General features: G+C 44.7%; 1 long non-coding RNA gene across 1 annotated transcript; it reads right to left on the reverse strand.

The window, feature by feature from the left end:
* Nucleotides 1-2,181: 2,181 nt before the first annotated feature.
* LOC121861771 lies at nucleotides 2,182-8,041 on the reverse strand. Its single transcript, XR_006088089.1, has 3 exons — nucleotides 8,012-8,041; nucleotides 2,310-2,435; nucleotides 2,182-2,243 (listed from the first exon to the last, which is right to left on the reverse strand). It is a non-coding gene; the product is annotated as an uncharacterized LOC121861771 (long non-coding RNA).
* Between the last annotated feature and the right edge of the window lie 12,072 nt (nucleotides 8,042-20,113).

Here is a 20,113-nt window from a genome sequence, read left to right on the forward strand (position 1 = left end):
CCTTTGACCTGACACGCACGGATCATCATAGGTCCTTCTCCCTATGACCTTTTTTTTCTCCCCAAATGAAGGTCTTTGTAAGTCGTTGCTCCCCGCTTGTGTGACGCCTCGTTGTTGGAGGTTAACTGGGATCATATTGTTATTTTAATATGATTAATTAAGGTGGTTAGTGTGGGTCATCGTGTTACTGTGATGTGACCTACGTTTTAGGGTCAACTTGAGCCACTGTGTTAATTAGTGTGACCTGTGTTGCGTAGGTCAAGCAGGGTCACTGTGTTACTGTTATGTGTCCTTCGTTATGGAGGGTCACATTAGTTACTTCTCCTCCCGGGTGTGACCACCACACACTAGTGCACGTGTACAGGTGTGAGTGTGGCGGCTGTACTGTACATAATCTACACTTGATACTGAATCAACATGTGTCTCATAGCAAGATGTGTTACCATGGTGTAGCCACCTCAGCACGACACCCCTGAGAGGTTATTACGTGCTGTGTGTTGAGTGTCTGCCAGCCACTGTGGACTCCTGTTGTGTTGGCAACAATATATCACTTTGATGACATATTGTAACACAGCGATACTGGGAGTGACTGTGTCAGGATATTTCTGTAATGTTGTGTTAGCAATTTTCAATAAATGTAGCAATATGGATGAAAAAATCAACATAAAAGATATATATATATATATATATATATATATATATATATATATATATATATATATATATATATATATATAATGTGAGCAGCAGTAAACATCACAGGTACAACATGTGGTGTTAGGTGATGGTTTCCGGTGGTAACTTCATGTCACCGCTGACATCAATGAGTGACAGACAGACAACAACCTCAAGACGGTGTGCAGCAGACGGGAGGGTGAAAGACTGTAAAGCTAATACCGGCATATATGTAAGCAAATATGTGCACACTGTCTTATGTAAACACACACACACACACACACACACACACACACACACACACACACACAGATAAGAGGTATCATAGCTCAATACCGATGTTCTGATAAAAAAAATTATATTTTTCCCCAACAGCACGAGAGGTGTTGTTACAGAGTGGACGGTGAACATATATATAGCTATAGATGCACTCTGAGATATATGTGTTGGAAAAGTTGATTCGATAAAAAATTTAATAATGAATTGTTGTGTTTAGATATAATTATGAATAAACTATTTATCATTAATAAAGTACTAAGGCAATTACCTGGGGGACTGGTGATTACATATACAGGTAAGGTTACCTGGTGGCTCAGCTGACGCTAATAACAAAATTAATCAGCTGTTAACAACTAGGAACAGCTGGTAACGAACAAAACAAATCACTAGGTAACGACTTGTTAAACGAATGTAGAAAAAGTGAGGCAGTCTGCAACACACATACCTTTCACTTGTAAGTCATGTATCACACACCTATAAGACAAGTGCCACACACCTGTAAGACAAGTGCCACACACCTGTAAGACAAGTGCCACACACCTGTAAGACAAGTGCCACACACCTGTAAGACAAGTGCCACACACCTGTAAGACAAGTGCCACACACCTGTAAGACAAGTGCCACACACCTGTAAGAGACAAGTGCCACACACCTGTAAGACAAGCACACACACCTGTAAGACAAGTGCCACACACCCAAAGACAAGTGCCACACACCTGTAAGACAAGTGCCACACCCATAAGACAAGTGCCACACACCCACACACCTGTAAGACACGTGCCACACACCCAAAGACAAGTGCCACACACCTGTAAGACAAGTGCCACACACCTGTAAGATAAGTGCCACACACCTGTAAGACACCACACACACCTGTAAGACAAGTGCTACACCTGTAAGACAAGCAAAGACACCTGTAAGATAAGTACATTAATCTGTAAGACAAGTGCCACACACCCAAAGACAAGTGCCACACACCCAGCAAGACAAGTGCCACACACCCAAAGACAAGTGCCACACCTGTAAGACAAGTGCCACACACCTGTAAGACACACCTATAAGACAAGTGCCACACACCTGTAAGACAAGTGCCACACACCTGTAAGACAAGTGTCACACACCTGTAAAGACAAGTGCCACACACCCAAGACAAGTGCCACACACCTATAGATACACACTTGTAAAGACAAGTGCCACACACCTGTAAGACAAGTGCCACACAATCTAAAGACAAGTGCCACACACCTGTAAGACAAGTGCCACACACCTGTAAGACACGTGTCATAAACCTGTAAGACAAGTGCCACACACCTGTAAGACACGTGTCATAAACCTGTAAGACAAGTGCCACACACCTGTAAGACACGTGTCATACACCTGCAGATTTTCAGAGTTCATAACAAGGGTGTGGAAAGCAATAGCATTTGAGTGACAATGAATAATAATAATTTCATATCACATAACTGTTTAAAACTCTCTCTCTCCATACAGTCACTCGAGGAAACAAGTCATTAGAATCCAGTCACGCAGAAGACGTACATGATAAAACAGATCTATGTGTGTATGTGTGTGTGTCTGTGTATATATATATATATGTGTGTGCAATTCTGGAGGCGAGTCACCCTTACGTCTCCTGTACATACGATTCATTATCAATTCCCAAGCTTATGTATAAAGAATTATCAGTCAATTATGACCTTTATTGGCTAATGAACGTAAGGGTGATTGGTCAAATGACCTCGCTGTTGTTGTTGTTTTATTTTAAATACAATTTTATTTCTTTGATTCTTTTGTTTTTTTAAGGAATCGCGGCCAAAATTTCATCCTCTCGCTGTTTGTAATTTGAAGAAGAGTTGTTGAGGCGAGTGAAGTTAATATATATTGGATGTTTATAAATATATATATGTATGAATATATATATATATATACATATATATATATATATATATATATATATATATATATATATGAACTGAATAAAACGTTTTCATGCTTTTTTGTACATAAATGTGTTTTATTATCATAATTCCCTGAAAGGACTATGGAATTACGACAATGCATAATATCACACACACGTCATCAAAATGCCACAGGTTATGCCTCTCTTTAGCCTCTCTCTCTCTCTCTCTCTCTCCCCTGGGTGCTTGAGTCAGAAACATTACATTAAACAATACTCTTACAATATTTCTGTGTGTGTGTCTGGTGACATTTACTTTATAGTTATGAAGAAAATATCAGACACACACACACAGACACACACACACACAGACACACACACACAGTTTAATCTAAGTTACAATGAATTCTAAGTAGATCCAACGTTTAAATTCAGGCTGTGGCAGAGAAATATTAAATATATTCTCCGCCAGTGAAAAAGTTAGTAAGTTAGAGTAGTAGTTTAGTTGCAGTAAGTGTAATTGAGATAAGTTAGGTGAGTTAGTGTAAGTTTTGTTGAAGAAGAACATGGTAAGTCCTGATCTTGGTGTGTAGTTTAGCAATGAGTGAGTGAGTGAGTGAGTGAGTGAGTGTGTGAGTGTGTGAGTGAGAGAGTGAGTGTGTGAGAGAGTGAGTGTGTGAGTGAGTGAGTGAGTGAGTGAGTGAGTGAGTGAGTGAGTGAGTGTGTGAGTGTGTGTGTGTGTGTGTGAGTGAGTGAGTGTGTGAGTGAGTGAGGGTGTGAGTGAGTGAGTGTGTGAGTGAGTGAGTGAATAAAAAAAATCTAGCTGGTGGCGCCGATCACAACAAAACAGACCAAGGTAGTGAAACGTGGGTTGCATTTACCGTAGACTTTCACACCCGCGCGTCACACTCCCTCTCCTCTCTCCCACGCCACCCTACACACCTGTAATTACTCCTTCGTCTTCACCTGCAGGACCACAGGTGGATGAAGCCCCATGAAGAGGCCCTCAACTCAAACACTTACCCAAATGAATAGATAAGATAGAAAAATATTGATCAATTAACAGCGAAAAGATAAAAATAAAATAAAATATAAGATTGGTTCCAGTGATATGTGAGGTTTCTATTATTACCTCTTATCAAAGGTTTTATAGAGACGAACTGTTCATCCAGGTGAAATTTAATTAGCAGTTGTTGAGTGGGTGGTAGAATCTGTAGGGTTTTATAATCATGTTTTTGTGTGTTTTTTAATTAGTGTTTTGCTTTTTCGTTTTGTAAGAGTTTGGAAAATTTCTCTCTCTCTCTCTCTCTCTCTCTCTCTCTCTCTCTCTCTCTCTCTCTCTCTCTCTCTCTCTCTCGCCAGAAATATCACATCAAACGATACTCCTCAGGACTTTCTGTTTACTAAAAAATATGAAAATGTCCAAACTATACACCACACACACACACACACACACACACACACTCACACACACACCTCCAACACACACACACACACACACACACACACACACACCTCAACACACACACACACACACACACACACACACACACACACACACACACACACACACACACACACCCACACACCTCAACACAGATAAACTAATACAAAGAATCGAGGAAAAATAAAAACAATAATAAAAAATATATAACAAAAACAATTACGAAGAGAATAGATAATAAAGATTGATGAAAGATGAGGCGAGAGATCAAAGTCAGAGAATGGGGAGTGGATAAGTGGATGGTGGATAGTGGATGGTGGATAGTGGTTGGTGGATAATTAAGTCATAATTCTATATAGTATGACAAGAACACCAAAAGCACCAATTACACTTTGTAAATTAGACGATCTGCCACCAATTACATTTCAGGACGCTATCATCCTCCCAAATTCTGAAATAAATATGCTAGGCTTCACCATTTCCTCCAATATGACCTGGAAATCACACATCCTTAGTATAACTAAAGCTGCCTCCCGAAAGTTGGGAATGCTGTACAGATGCCGCAGTTACTTCACTCCTGAGCAGTTGCTCCAAGTATATAAGGGATTCATTCATCCTAACTTGGAGTACTGCTCTCATATCTGGGGTGGCTCTTCTATCCAACTATTAGATAGGGTGGAATCAAAGGCATTTCGTCTTATTAACTCTCCTCCTTTAGTCGACAATCTCTCTTCCCTTTCTCCTCGGCGCAATGTTGCTTCACTCTCTCTCTCTTTTACAGGTACTTTAACGGGCAATGTTCTGTGGATTTGGCATCCTGGGCACCGCCGTCAAGGCCGTGGGTTCGTAACACACGTCTTGCCCGCGGTGCCCACCGTTTCTCTGTGGATGTCGGTCACACGAGAATGACCCGTTATAGTACCTCCTTCTTTCCTCACACAGCCAAACTGTGGAATGCTCTGCCTTCTTCTGTGTTTCCATGCTCTTACAATCAGTCTCACTTTAAAAAGCTGGTTTTCCGGCATCTTCGTGGTGTAGATTAATACAGTATAACCTTTTTTTCTATATTTACAATTTCTTTCCGGTTTTTTTTTCGCCCCCCAGGCTCCGTTGTGGGTCGTTTGACCTGTGCCCGGGTGGGATAGTTCCCGAAAAAAAATATATATATAATAATAATAATAATAATAATAATAATAATAATAATAATAATAATAATAATAATAATAATAACAATAATAATAATAATAATAATAATACAATGTCATGATTTTTTAGCCTATTGTATGATGACACGCGCATACATACACACACACACACACACACACACACACTTGTGATAGAGTGTACAACAGGCTGTATATATTTACACATCCAACACTTGCCAGTAATACTCACGGTGCGTACAAGTGTTTGATATGTAAATATGTGTGTGTGTGTGTGTGTGTGTGTGTGTGTGTGCACTAACAAAGGCTACCAGCTCCTCCTCCTACACCTACAGTCACCTCACCGCCACACTCTAACGCACACCACTACACCCGTCCCACACACCTCCCACACACCCTTCCCACACCTACAACCCTCACACCCCACCCACACACCCAGTTTAATCAACAAAATTTACTCTTACATCTCACTGGTGTTCAATCACCGCTAGATGGATTTTCAATGCTGTATAAATAAGTCCTAATGCTTCTAAGTTATATATATTAAATACTTTATGGACCTACTTTTTAGACCTACTTTTTGGACCTACTTTTATGTACTTTTATAAATTTTCGTCTTAATGTTAAAATGTTCATATTAACCAAACAGTTGATCCCAATACACAAGTTAACGGGACATAGTTGAACATTGTTAACTATTCCTGGTTGTTGAGTTAACCTGTCGACGTCCTGACACACACATGCCTCATACTACTTGTCAATGTGAGTTCTTTTGATACACGACACGACAAGATAAACCACGATATGACACGATATGATACGATATGACACGATATGACACGATATGACACAAGGAGATCATACACGATACGACACGATGTTGTAGGTCGATAGGTGTAACGAGAGAAAAAATATACATAAGAGAGGATAAACGTTGTATAGATGTATGATTCAATTAACCACACCTTCTCATACACCAATAAGTATCTTTACATACAACAATAACAAGTATATACAAGAAATACACCCGCATACTACAATACCCAAGCAATGAATAACCAACACACACACACACACGATAAAACTCTCTCTCTCTCTCTCTCTCTCTCTCTCTCGTGTAAATCAACTACAATGATGATAACCACAGTACAATGACCAACTCGAGCTATAATGACGGTACTCTGGGAAGGTCGAGGAAAATGGTAGGGTGTAATAATGAAGCAATTACTGAAGGTAATACTCCTCTCACAGCGAGTGTAGGAAGGCGAACATACCTACAAGAGAGAGAGAGAGAGAGAGAGAGAGAGAGAGTTTTCTTTTAGATATATTTTGGGTAGGAGTGGTGGAGGAACCTCTAACTAACCGATGCAGTAATTGGAAACCTGGATGTTAATCGTTTCCTAGATGTTGTTCCAGAGGTAAAATTTAGCCAGTGCAGTTGGCGAGTTGTCCGATCTTCTTGGTTTATTCTTGAACACTGGATCTTAAAGCTAGTTAACTTAAGGTTGTGAATGGTGTATTGGCGATCATCCTTCAAACACGATCAGCCATTATGTATGTATGTATGTATGTATGTATGTATGTATGTATGTATGTATGTCATGTTGTTATATCACATATTATTTAAAACAGGCGTTAAACCACAGTGTATATATATAAACCAGTTGATAATTACCTAGCCGACCTCTCTTAATTAGTGACGTAAGGTTTATTCTCGCCTTAATCTGTTGCATGACGCTTCACGGCTGGCCAATAAAAAACAAGCATTCCCATAACACCCCTATTACTATTGGTCGTTTTGGCTCTAGGCTAGGACAGTGTAAAATGACATCCCTGCACCAACCAATCACAACACAGATACCTTATGAAACCAACCAATCACAACTCATGCACGTAAATTCTGAGTGAGGTTCAATTTTCGTAGATTTTTCCCTACACGGCAAAAAAAAAAACACGCTCGTTTTATCCTCGAGTTGTTACTTGAAAAGAAAGTCGTCCTTGAGTGTAAACAAACACCATCAAAAACTTCAGCCATTCAGTGAGGGGTTTTGTTTGCGCCTTCAATGTTTATGTTTCAGAGTTTGTATATGCACCTTGGCTCCGGGGGTCCATCTTGTGTTGTAAGATTCAGAAAACTTTTTGGTCAGTAAGTTGCGGTGTTTGCATATGTGTGTGTGTGTGTGTGTGTGTGTGTGTGTGTGTTTGAGAGAGAGAGAGAGAGAGTGAGAAAGTGAGAAAGTGAGTTTGATTTCGAATGGATAAATTTGAATGAACAAGATTGCACCTGTCTATAATATGTCTAATACGGACTGATACGGACCATAAAATATCAACAGGGACCATTAAATACTATTACGGACCATTAAAATATTTCCCACGGACCATAAAAAATATTAATTGATATCATATAAAAACACCCCCGTTCTACCAACCTTATTCCAGCGTGCTGCTCGTAAGGTTGATAAGAGAATAGCGTAACCCAGGAGAATCATCTCATCATGTCCCGGGTGATGGCGTCGGTAGTGAGGCAATAAGTAGCTATACCGCGGCGACCTCTCTCTCTCTCTCTCTCTCTCTCTCTCTTTAGGAATTGGGTAGTTCTGTTGGATGGAAAGTTTCATGTGTTTATAAATGCAAACGATGATAGTGGAACGTGAGGAGACTGATAAAGGTGGATGGTGGGGGATGAAGAATGATAATTGAAGGAGGAAGAGAAGAGGAGAAGAATAAAGAAGAAACATGTTGAATGAAGATAATCCCAGGAATATGTTGGAGAAGGATAGAGGGAGAGAAAAGAGAAAGAGAGAGAGAGAGAGAGAGAGAGAGAGAGAGAGGGAAGGGGGGGGATGGATTGTCTAGAGTAGAGAAAGTGGAGAGAAATGATAGAATGTGGTAGATTTGTTAGGGGCAGGAACACCTATGGAGGGGAGAGGGGAGAGGGGGGGGAGGGGAGAGTAGGGGGAGGGGAGAGTAGGGGGGAGGGGAGAGGGGGGAGGGGGAGAGAGAGGGGAGGGAGAGGGGGAGGGGAGAGTAGGGGGGAGGGGAGAGTAGGGGGAGGGAGAGAGGGGGAGAGGGGAGAGGGGGGAGGGGAGAGAGGGGAGGGGAGAGTAGGGGAGGGGAGAGTAGGGGAGGGGAGAGGAGGGGAGGGAGAGGGGAGGGGAGAGTAGGGAGGAGGGGAGAGTAGGGGGGAGGGGAGAGGGGGAGGGGAGAGTAGGAGGGGAGGGAGAGTAGGGGGAGGGACAGTAGGGGAGGGGAGAGTAGGGAGGAGGGGAGAGTAGGGGGAGGGACAGTAGGGGAGGGGAGAGTAGGGGTGAGGGGGGAGAGTAGGGGGGGAGGGGAGAGAGGGGAGGGGAGGAGAAGAGGGGAGGGGAGTAGAGGGGAGGAGAGTAGGGGGGAGGGGAGAGAGTAGGGGAGGAGAGAGTAGGGGGAGGGAGAGAGGGGGAGGGAGAGTAGGAGGGGGGAGGAAAGAATCATCCATTTCGCCCCGGAACCCAATTTCATCAAAGTGGATCTTGAGAGAGGGGAGGAAAGAGTGAGAGCGCGTGATATCATTTTACTTTGTACAAGAAGGTAATCCACCACCTTCCTTATCTCCTGTCCTGAACGTGTCTGTCTGTCTGTCTGTCTGTCTGTCTGTCTGTCTGTCTGTCTCTCATGCAGGTCATACTAGGGGTCAATGTGTTCCATCCTCCTTGTCTGTTGTGAGAGACGGGTAAGAGACAGTTGAGGAATAAAAGAGACAGTCCTTTTGATCGTCTGTCAGGCATTTTAGGTTGATTACTGTAGACGGGAAGAGGCTTTTATTTATAATGACCTTTTTTTATCTTGTATTTGAGACGGGAGAGAGAGAGCCTTTTTAGTGTATCTGTCCACCATCTTAGACGGGGGATAGTCTATGGGTATTCGTCTTCTTCTTTTTTTCCTTCTGTTCTGTCTTGTTGACGGAGAGGAGACAACGGGAGATACTACACATCCAACGTATCGTGGTAGACGGTAGACAGGCTTCAGGTTCTCTCTCTAGCGGTACACGGGACGGGGGCATGACGGGAGATATTACAGGTGTGTACAGACTTGTGGCTTGTTGAGAATTTTACTTGTTGTTTATTTTAAGAGGAATGTGAGTTAAAACTGCTCTCTCTCTCTCCAGGTAATAGCAGGACACAGGTGAGTAAGGGTCAATACCACTACCCACACCTGACACCACGACATTCATTACCTCAACAGACTGTTTGACTGTCTGACTGTCTGACTGGCTGACTGGGCTTGCCGCTGATTCCTGGGGCAGGTTGCGTCGGGTCGGGCCGTGGTCGGGTCGTGGTCGGGCCGTGGTCTGGGCCGTGCCTGGCCGTGGTCGGGTCGTGGTCTGGCCGTGGTCGGCCGGCCGGGTGAAGTAAAGACAAAAATACACACACACACACACGCACACGCACACACACACACGCACAATGCACGCACACACACACACACACGCACACACACACACACACACACGCACACACACACACACACACACATACACACACACACAGAGTCTCCTCCCCAGTAAATCATTGCAGAGACTCCCGGACAAGACATAAATTCTCAAAGCCTAACAGTCTGAAATTTGTTTACGTAGGGTTAAGGCTCCCACACGGCCTATAGCAAGACTTGAAATAGGGAGGTGCGGGAGAGGATGAGGGAGGGGGGAGGGGTTAGGAGGAGACCGGGGTGTTGGGGGTTGGTGAGGTAGGGGAAGAGAGGTGGTGGGGAGGGGAGGAAGATGGGGCGTTGGGGTGGAGGTAGAAGGTGGGGGGGTGGGGAGGGAGAGGAGGGTAGAGGAAGAGAGGGGAGGTATTTATGGGGTTTATTAAACTACAACTTCTCATTCTCCTTAAACCAACAAACCAAAATATAATACCACCAGAAAAATCATTCATTACATAAACGAAAATTAAAACCATGTAATACACTTTTTTCTTCATATTCTTCAATACATTTTATACTAATGGTGTAAGAACTGATAAAAATTAAACATATATTGAAGATTGAGGAATAATATCATGTATTTGGGAGGTTTCTGACGTCCCACAGGTGTATTGGTTTTAAATTACTTTCTTCTAATGTTGAATAAGATGACGATTCTTTACCTGACATTTCTCATTCACTGACAATCATAGAAAAATTACCAATACATACATACATACATACATACATACATACATACATACATACATACATACATACATACATACATGCATACATACATGACATAGACAAACAGACAGACATACTCTACTGTCTTCCAATAGATCAGCAAAAGTCAGTCAGTTCACAGGTAGGTAATAAGTGTCAGGTGTCAGATGTCAAGAGTCAGGTGTCAGGAGTCAGGTGTCAGTCAGCTGTCAGCCTGAGTAACACCTTCATACCCTGACACTCAACCTGGTGTATGAGTAATTGTCTCCTGCTGCGAGTAGAGGAGGAGGAGGGGGAAGAGGAAGAGGAGGAGGAGGAGGAGGAGGGAGGGGAAGAGGAGGAGGAGGAGGAGGAGGAGAGGAGGAGGAGGAGGAGGAGAGGAGGAGGAGGAGGAGGAGGAGGGGGGGGAGGAGGAGGAAGAGGAGGAGGAGGAGGAGGAGGAGGAGGAGGAGGAGGAGGAGGAGGAGGAGGAGGAAGAGGAAGAGGAGGAGGAGGAGGAGGGAGGGGGAGGAGGAGGAGGAGGAAGGGCTCCGTACAGAATTAAGGAGGGGACTAAATGAGGAGAATTACAAGACAAGGGAGAGAGAGATAGCAGGTTAGGGTTAGGTTAGGTTAGGTTAGGTCCACACAAACGGGGTCACCCTCTCACGTTCGATGTTTGAGATAAATTTAGAGAATGAGAGATAAACAAGAGATAATATAAGAAAGAAAGAAAGAAAGTGAAAAAAATATAGGTAATATAGAAGAAAATTACAAAAAAAATAATAATAAAAATAATAAGTAAACATTCTTAAAATTAATCTTATATCCACTTGAGTTATTTAATACCTTCACTTATTACACCTGTATACGTATCCTAATTAACCTGGAGTTACCTGAGTGTCTATTTACTCACCTGAAGCCCGCGGTAAAGCTATTGTATTGTTCCTATGGATATTAAACGCCAAGACCAACTTAATCTGCACCTCTAGTATACATTCACGAGGATGGGGTGGTGGGTGGGGGTCTGTGGGGGTGGGGGTGGGGGGTGGGGGGGAGGTGAGGGTCAATTGTTGTTGTTGTTGTTGTTGTTGGATGGTGTAGTAACCCTTGGTGATCATAGTAAGTCAGGTCATGTAAAGTACTCTCAACCACAAACACACACACACACACACACACACACACACACACACACACACACACACACACACACACACACACACACACACACACACACACACACACACCTAAACCCTTGTTAAAAACCACCTAATCACATAACCTAAACTACAGCATTACAGAACACAATACAGTGAACACAGTCGCATAATACAACAAATATAGTAATATCATTTCTACACATTACCTCAGGTCTTGTAGGCAGCCAAGATTATGTTACATCAAGAAATACGACCTAAAAAAATATTACTTCTATATTTACTCCCTCGCCTTCATAATGGGATGTGTTTGTTGGACATAAATAGAATAAATGATATGACGGTAATACCAGCGCTTATTAGACTTTTACGACTGACGGGGTTAAATGAGAATACCAGTGAGAATACCAGTCAGAATACCAGTCAGAATACCAGTCAGAATACCAGTTCACGAAGATTATACCTGCCTTATTATTGTTATTATTGTTGCTGGTGGTATTATTATTACTATTATCATTATTATTATTATTATTACACCATGAGACATAAACACAACGTAGCAATCACAAAGCACTCAGGTGACATCATCATCATCAACAGGTATATAGCAAGTAAGTTACCTGTCGTTAATATCAACACAGTTACACATACTTCCTTTCAATCACTTAATTAATTTGTTATTGTCATTTCACTGTAATTGTCTCTCTAGTAATTAGTACTTCATGGCTACACACACACACACACACACACACACACACACACACACACACACACACACACACACACACACACACACGCCACTGAACACCATGAAAGATTGACTGGCTTATATGAAAACAAAAACAAAATAAAAAAAATAATAAAATAAAAGTCCCAGCTGTTTCTATACTGTTGTTAAAAGTTGAAATGGCTTATTTGGCGGTCTTTGTCAGCGATGAAATGCCCAAAGGTACAATAGGTGTCCATTGGGTGATGAAAAAAAAATGGTTGTTGATTAATCCCCGTCTAAAGGATTTTCTCTCTCAATAACGGAACCAATAACTACAGTCCGTTAGTGGAGGTAGGATGTAAACACTTCTTTCATTCCTTCATTCCTTCTTTCATTCCTTCTTTTATTCCTTCATTCCTTCTTTCAGTCCTTCTTTCCTTCTTTCATTCCTTCTTTCATTCATTCCTTCCTTCTTTCCTCCCTTTTTCATTCCCTCCTTCCTTTCCTTCATTCATTACCATTTTCATTATTAAGTTAGGTTAGGTTAGGTTAGGTTAGGTTAGGTTAGGTTAGGTTAGGTTAGGTTAGGTTAGGTTAGGTTAGGTGTGTGTGCTGGGTGGAGTAGCATCTTGCCAAGGTGGAGGAGTAACTCACCTACCACAAAGGAACTCCTCCACCCACATCACTCCACCCTCCACTTCTTCCCACTTAGCCTTTCATCTTTCCTCCTCCACTACCCCACTTCAAGTCATCCCCCCCCCCTTCTCCTTCTCCTTCCCGACTACTCCATAAACAATACCCATCCCTCTCTCACCTCCCTCACCTCTCTCCCTCACCTCCCTCACCTCTCTCCCTCACCTCCAGCTCCCTCCTCTTCCCTCCTCTTCCCTCCCCAATCTTTCAGAAATAAAAATTATCCCTCCTTTTCCCCCTCCTTCCTTCCCTCCCTCCTTTCATTCCTGTTTCCTTCCGACCCTCCCTGCCTCCTTCCTTCCCTCCTTCCTTCCTTCCCTCCTTCCTTCTTTAGTTTCTTCCCTCAACTCATTGACTATGTTTGTCCCTTCTCCCTCCTCCTTCCTTCCTTTCCCTTCTTTTCCTTTCCTCTTCCCTCCCTCCCTCATTGTCCTTCCTTCCTTCCTTCCTTCCTTCCCCCCACACCAGGGCTTCAGGGTTAAGAGCTTCACCAAGTGTTTCATTAGTCATGATCGACCAGGTAGACACAAGGAACCATCTTCACTAAAAACAAGCCCGGCCTCACGCCTTTGAAACACGACAGATTTTATTTTCTTTCTGCATTTATTCCAAGGGTTGTGGGGGTGGGGTGTGGGGGTGGGGTGTGGGGGGGTGTGGGGGTGTGTGGGGGGGTGGGGGTGGGGGTGTGTGTGTGGGGGGGTGTGGGAGGTGGGGATGGGGTAAGGGTGGAGAGAGGTGGGGTCAAACAGATAAGAAAACTAACATTAAAAAATACGTTTTAAGGAGTTAGTTGTTGTATAGCAGGGAAGACTTGTAGCAGCTGGAGAGGAGATGTGATAGTTAGTGTGATTAGGACCAAGTAAGTTTACGTAATATGCGCAGAATACATCTTTACGTCTTATGCGCAGGTCTCAACACTGCAGATGTGACGGGTCAGTTTGAGAGAGAGAGAGAGAGAGAGAGAGAGAGAGAGAGAGAGAGAGATAAAAGAGGAAAGATAAGAGGAGAAAGAGAGAGAGGGTAAGAGAGAGAGTGAGCGAGGGAAAAATTCTAGCGAGATATATTTTTCCCTTACCTAACAAGAGCTCATCACGCTTCCGTCTCCTATATGCGAAAAATATATACCCACTTCAAATGATTTTCATATCAGGTGTAATATTGGAGGGTGCGGCACGTGCTATAATATACTGGAGGATGCGGCACATACTGTAATCTAGTGGAGGGTGCGGCACATACTGTAATCTAGTGGAGGGTGCGGCACATACTGTAATCTAGTGGAGGGTGCGGCACATACTGTAATCTAGTGGAGGGTGCGGCACATATTGTAATCTAGTGGAGGGTGCGGCACATATTGTAATCTAGTGGAGGGTGCGGCACATATTGTAATCTAGTGGAGGGTGCGGCACATATTGTAATCTAGTGGAGGGTGCGGCACATATTGTAATCTAGTGGAGGGTGCGGCACATATTGTAATCTAGTGGAGGTGCGGCACATATTGTAATCTAATGGAGGGTGCGGCACATATTGTAATCTAGTGGAGGGTGCGGCATATTGTATCTAGTGGAGGGTGGCACATATTGTAATCTAGTGGAGGGTGCAGCACATATTGTAATCTAATGGAGGGTGCGGCACATATTGTAATCTAGTGGAGGGTGCGGCACATATTGTAATCTAGTGGAGGGTGCGGCACATATTGTAATCTAGTGGAGGGTGCGGCACATATTGTAATCTAGTGGAGGTGCGGCACATATTGTAATCTAGTGGAGGGTGCGGCACATATTGTAATCTAGTGGAGGGTGCGGCATATTGTATCTAGTGGAGGGTGCGGCACATATTGTAATCTAATGGAGGGGTGGCACATATTGTAATCTAGTGGAGGGTGCGGCACATATTGTATCTAATGGAGGGTGCGGCACATATTGTAATCTAGTGGAGGTGCGCACATACTGTATCTAATGGAGGGTGCGGCACATATTGTAATCTAGTGGAGGGTGCGGCACATGCTATAATATACTGGAGGTGCGGCACATACTGTAATCTAGTGGAGGTGCGGACATACTGTAATCTAATGGAGGGTGCGGCACATTGTAATCTAGTGGGGGTGCGGCATACTGTAATCTAGTGGAGGGTGCGGCACATATTGTAATCTAGTGGAGGGTGCGGCACATATTGTAATCTAGTGGAGGGTGCGGCACATACTGTAATCTAGTGGAGGGTGCGGCACATATTGTAATCTAGTGGGGGTGCGGCACATACTGTAATCTAGTGGAGGGTGGCACATATTGTACCAGTGGAGGTGCGGCACATATTGTAATCTAGTGGGGGTGGCACATACTGTATCTAGTGAGGGTGCGGGCACATATTGTAATCTAGTGGAGGGTGCGGCACATATTGTAATCTAGTGGAGGGTGCGCACATACTGTATCTAGTGGAGGGCGGCCATATTGTAATCTAGTGGAGGGTGCGGCACATATCTGTAATCTAGTGGAGGGTGCGGCACATACTGTAATCTAGTGGAGGGTGCGAACATACTAATTTAGTGGAGGGTGGCACATACTGTAATCTAGTGGAGGGTGCGGCACATATTGTAATCTAGTGGAGGGTGCGGCACATACTGTAATCTAGTGGAGGGTGCGGCACATATTGTAATCTAGTGGAGGGTGCGGCATACTGTAATCTAGTGGAGGTGCGGACATATTGTATCTAGTGGAGGGTGCGGCACATACTGTAATCTAATGGAGGGTGCGGCACATATTGTAATCTAGTGGAGGGTGCGGCACATACTGTAATCTAGTGGAGGGTGCGGCACATACTGTAATCTAGTGGAGGGTGCGGCACATACTGTAATCTAGTGGAGGTGCGGCACATGGAATATTGTAATCTAGTGGAGGGTGCGGCACATACTGTAATCTAATGGAGGGTGGCACATACTGTAATCTAGTGGAGGGTGCGGCACATACTGTAATCTAGTGGAGGGTGCGGCACATACTGTAAGGGGCATGTATCTAGTGAGGTGTGTGTCAATGGAGGTGCGGCACATTGTAATCTAGTGGAGGGTGCGCACATATTGTAATCTAGTGGAGGGCAGCATATTGTAATCTAGTGGAGGGTGGGCACATATTGTAATCTAGTGGAGGGTGCGGCACATACTGTAATCTAGTGGAGGGTGCGACATATTGTATTCAGTGGGGTGCGTTTAGTGAGGTGCACATATTGTATCTAGTGAGGGTGCACATACTGTAATTCAGTGGAGGTGGCATGGGTGCGGCACATACTGTAATCTAGTGGAGGGTGGCACATATTGTAATCTAGTGGAGGTGCGGCACATATTGTAATCTAATGGTGCGGCACATATTGTAATCTAGTGGAGGGTGCGGAGTAAGTGGAGGTGCGGCCACATATTGTAATCTAGTGGAGGGTGCGGCACATATTGTAATCTAGTGGAGGTGCGGCACATACTGTAATCTAGTGGGGGTGCGGCAGTGTGGGTGCATATTGTAATCAGTGAGGTGCGGCACATATTGTAATCTAGTGGAGGTGCGCACATATGTAATCTAGTGAGGGTGGCACATACTGTAATCAGTGAGGGTGCGGCACATACTGTAATCTAGTGGAGGGTGCGGCACATATTGTAATCTAGTGGAGGGTGCGGCACATACTGTAATCTAGTGGAGGTGCGACATACTGTAATCTAGTGGAGGTGCACATACTGTAATAGTGGAGGGGTGCACATATTGTAATCTAGTGGAGGGTGCGGCACATACTGTAATCTAGTGAGGTGCGGCACATATTGTAATCCAGTGAGGGTGCGGCACATATTGTAATCTATGGGAGGCACATATTGTAATCTAGTGGAGGGTGGCACATATTGTAATTTAGTGGAGGGTGCGGCACATATTGTAATTTAGTGGAGGGCACATATTGTAATCTAGTGGAGGGTGCGGCACATACTGTAATCTAGTGGAGGGTGCACATACTGTAATCTAGTGGGACATTTGTCTAGTGGGGAGGTGACATCTAGTGGAGGTGCGCACATGTGCGGACATACTGTAATAGGGAGGGTGCAGCATACTGTAATTAGTGGAGGTGCGGCAATACTGTAATCTAGTGGAGGTGCGGCACATACTGTAATCTAGTGGAGGGTGCAGATGTGTAATCTAGTGGAGGTGCGGCACATGTGTAATCTAGTGGAGGGTGCAGCACATGTCTAGTGGAGGTGCGGCACATACTGTATCTGGTGGAGGTGCGGCACATGCTAATCTAGTGGGGGTTAATCTAGTGGAGGTGCGGCACATACTGTAATCTAGTGGAGGTGCAGCACATACTGTAATCTAGTGGAGGTGCAGCACATGTTGTAATCTAGTGGAGGTGCGGCACATACTGTAATCTAGTGGAGGTGCGGCACATACTGTAATCTAGTGGAGGTGCAGCACATTGTAATCTAGTGGAGGTGCAGCACATATTGTAATCTAGTGGAGGTGCAGCACATATTGTAATCTAGTGGAGGTGCAGCACATATTGTTAGTGGAGGGTGCAGCACATACTGTAATCTAGTGGAGGTGCGGCACATACTGTATCTAGCGGAGGTGCAGCATGTATCTAGTGGAGGTGCGGCATACTGTAATCTAATGGAGGTGCAGCACATATTGTAATCTAGTGGAGGTGCAGCACATACTGTAATCTAGTGGAGGTGCAGCACATACTGTTATCTGTGGAGGTGCGGCACATATTGTAATCTAGTGGAGGTGCGGCACATTTTCTGTGGAGGTGGTTTGTTAGTGGAGGGTGGCACATACTGTAATCTAGTGGAGGTGCAGCACATATTGTAATCTAGTGGAGGTGCAGCACAGTAATCTAGTGGAGGTGCGCATGCGTCTGGGGTGCAGCATACTGTGTCTAGTGGAGGTGCGCACATACTGTATCTAGTGGAGGTGCGGCACATGCTGTTCTAGGGGTGCGGCACATGCTGTAATTAGTGGAGGTGCAGCACTGTCTGGTGGAGGTGCGGCACTGTCTAGTGGAGGGTGCGGCACATACTGTAATCTAGTGGAGGTGCGGCACATATTGTAATCTAGTGGAGGTGCAGCACATACTGTAATCTAGTGGAGGTGCAGCACATGCTGTAATCTAGTGGAGGGTGCAGCACTCTGTAATCTAGTGGAGGTGCAGCATGTGTGTGCATGTATATTAAGGGCACTTGACAGAGCTGGGGCAACTGCATCATGAACAGCTTCTTGATAGGCGAGAAGATAAACACTTCAAAGGATCTCGAAGTCTTTTCATATCTTGTCTGGAGGTTACTGAGATGGTGGTACTGTAGTGATGATGGGGGTGGTAGGGTGGTAGACAGGTGGGTGGTGGTGGGGGTGGTAGTGGTGGTAGAGGGGGTGGTGGTGGTGGTGGTGGTGGTGGTGGTGGAGTGGTGGTGGTGGAGGTGGTGGTGGTGGTGGGGAGGTGATGGTGTGGTGGTAGGGTGGTGGTGGTGTGGTGGTGGTGGTGGTGGTGGTGGTGTGGTGGTGGTGGTGGTGGTGGTGGTGGTGGGTGGTGGTGGTGGTGGTGGGGGTGGTGTTGGTGGTGGAGGTGGTGGTGGAGTGGTGGTGGTGGTGGTGGGGGTTGGTGGGGGTTGATTGGTGTGGTGGTGGTGGTGGTGTGGTGGGTGTTGGTGGTGGTGGGGTGGTGGTGGGTGGTGGTGGTGGTTGGTGGGTGGTGGTGGTTGGTGGGGGTGAGGTGGTGGTGGGGTGGTTGATTGGTGGGGGTGGTGGTGGTGGAGGTGGTGGTGGGGGAGTTGGTGGTGGTGGGGTGGTGGTGATGGTGGTGGGGTGGTTGATGGTGGGGGTGGTGGTGTGGTGGTGGAGGTGGTGGTGGGGGTGGTGGTGGTGGTGGGGGTGTGGTGAGTGGTGTGGTAGGGTGGTGTGGTGGGGTGGTGTGGGTGGGTGGTGGGGTGGTGGTGGTGGTAGGGTATATCATTAAGTTACCGTATATCTGTAGTGACTAATTATCGCGGGTAAGTTAAGCTGAGGTACAGGTAAGTTAGCTGAGGTACAGGTAAGTTAAGCTGAGGTACAGGTAAGTTCAGCGGAGGTACAGGTTAAACTTAGGCCAGTCTCCACGTCCCAAGGTGATACTGAATTAATATAGCACAGTTAGTGGGAGTTCCAGGTAGGTTGTGTATCGAGGTTTTCCCAGGAGGCACTCGTGGGTGCTCTGGTGTACATCCTGGGATAAACAACGTAATTTTTTCCCAGGACGGACGTGTGGGGCTGATATACATCCTAGAACAAACAACACAAGATTGTTTTTGTTTTTTCCCCAGGAGAGATGCATGGGCCTCCGTTGTACATCCTAGAATAAAGAACGCAAATTTTCTCTAGGACGGACGTGGGGGACTTCGATATACATCCTAGGATAAATACACATTTGTTTTTTTCCCCAGGAGATACGTGTCTGGTCGTACATCAGGCAAGAAATACAGGATGAAGCAAAAGTCACTCGACCGATAAAACAAACTCTGCACCACCCTGTATAATAACATTCTTAAATCTCCTTCACTCATAAAAACTACATTATAATTTTGTCATTGAAGGTGAGAACTGGGCTGGTTAACATGACTACAAAACGTCACAGGTAAAAATTAGGTAAGTTTACGTAATTACAGTATATTTAATTTATCAAGCGACAAGAATGAAGTTAGTGGCCATCTTCCACGAATCGTATATGCTACTTGCTTCATCTGCTAGTTGCTTGATCTGCTACTTGCTTCATCTGTTACTTGCTTCATCTGCTACTTGCTTCATCTGTTAATTGCTTCATCGGTTACTTGCTTCATCTGCTACTTGCTTCATCTGCTATTTGCTTCATCTGTTACTTGCTTCATCTGTTACTTGCTTCATCTGCTACTTGCTTCATCTGCTACTTCTTTTTTGCTACTTGCTTCATCTGCTACTT

Source organism: Homarus americanus, unplaced genomic scaffold (genome assembly GCF_018991925.1).
Source record: "Homarus americanus isolate GMGI-L3 unplaced genomic scaffold, GMGI_Hamer_2.0 scaffold8148, whole genome shotgun sequence".
In the NCBI taxonomy this organism is placed as follows: domain Eukaryota; kingdom Metazoa; phylum Arthropoda; class Malacostraca; order Decapoda; family Nephropidae; genus Homarus; species Homarus americanus.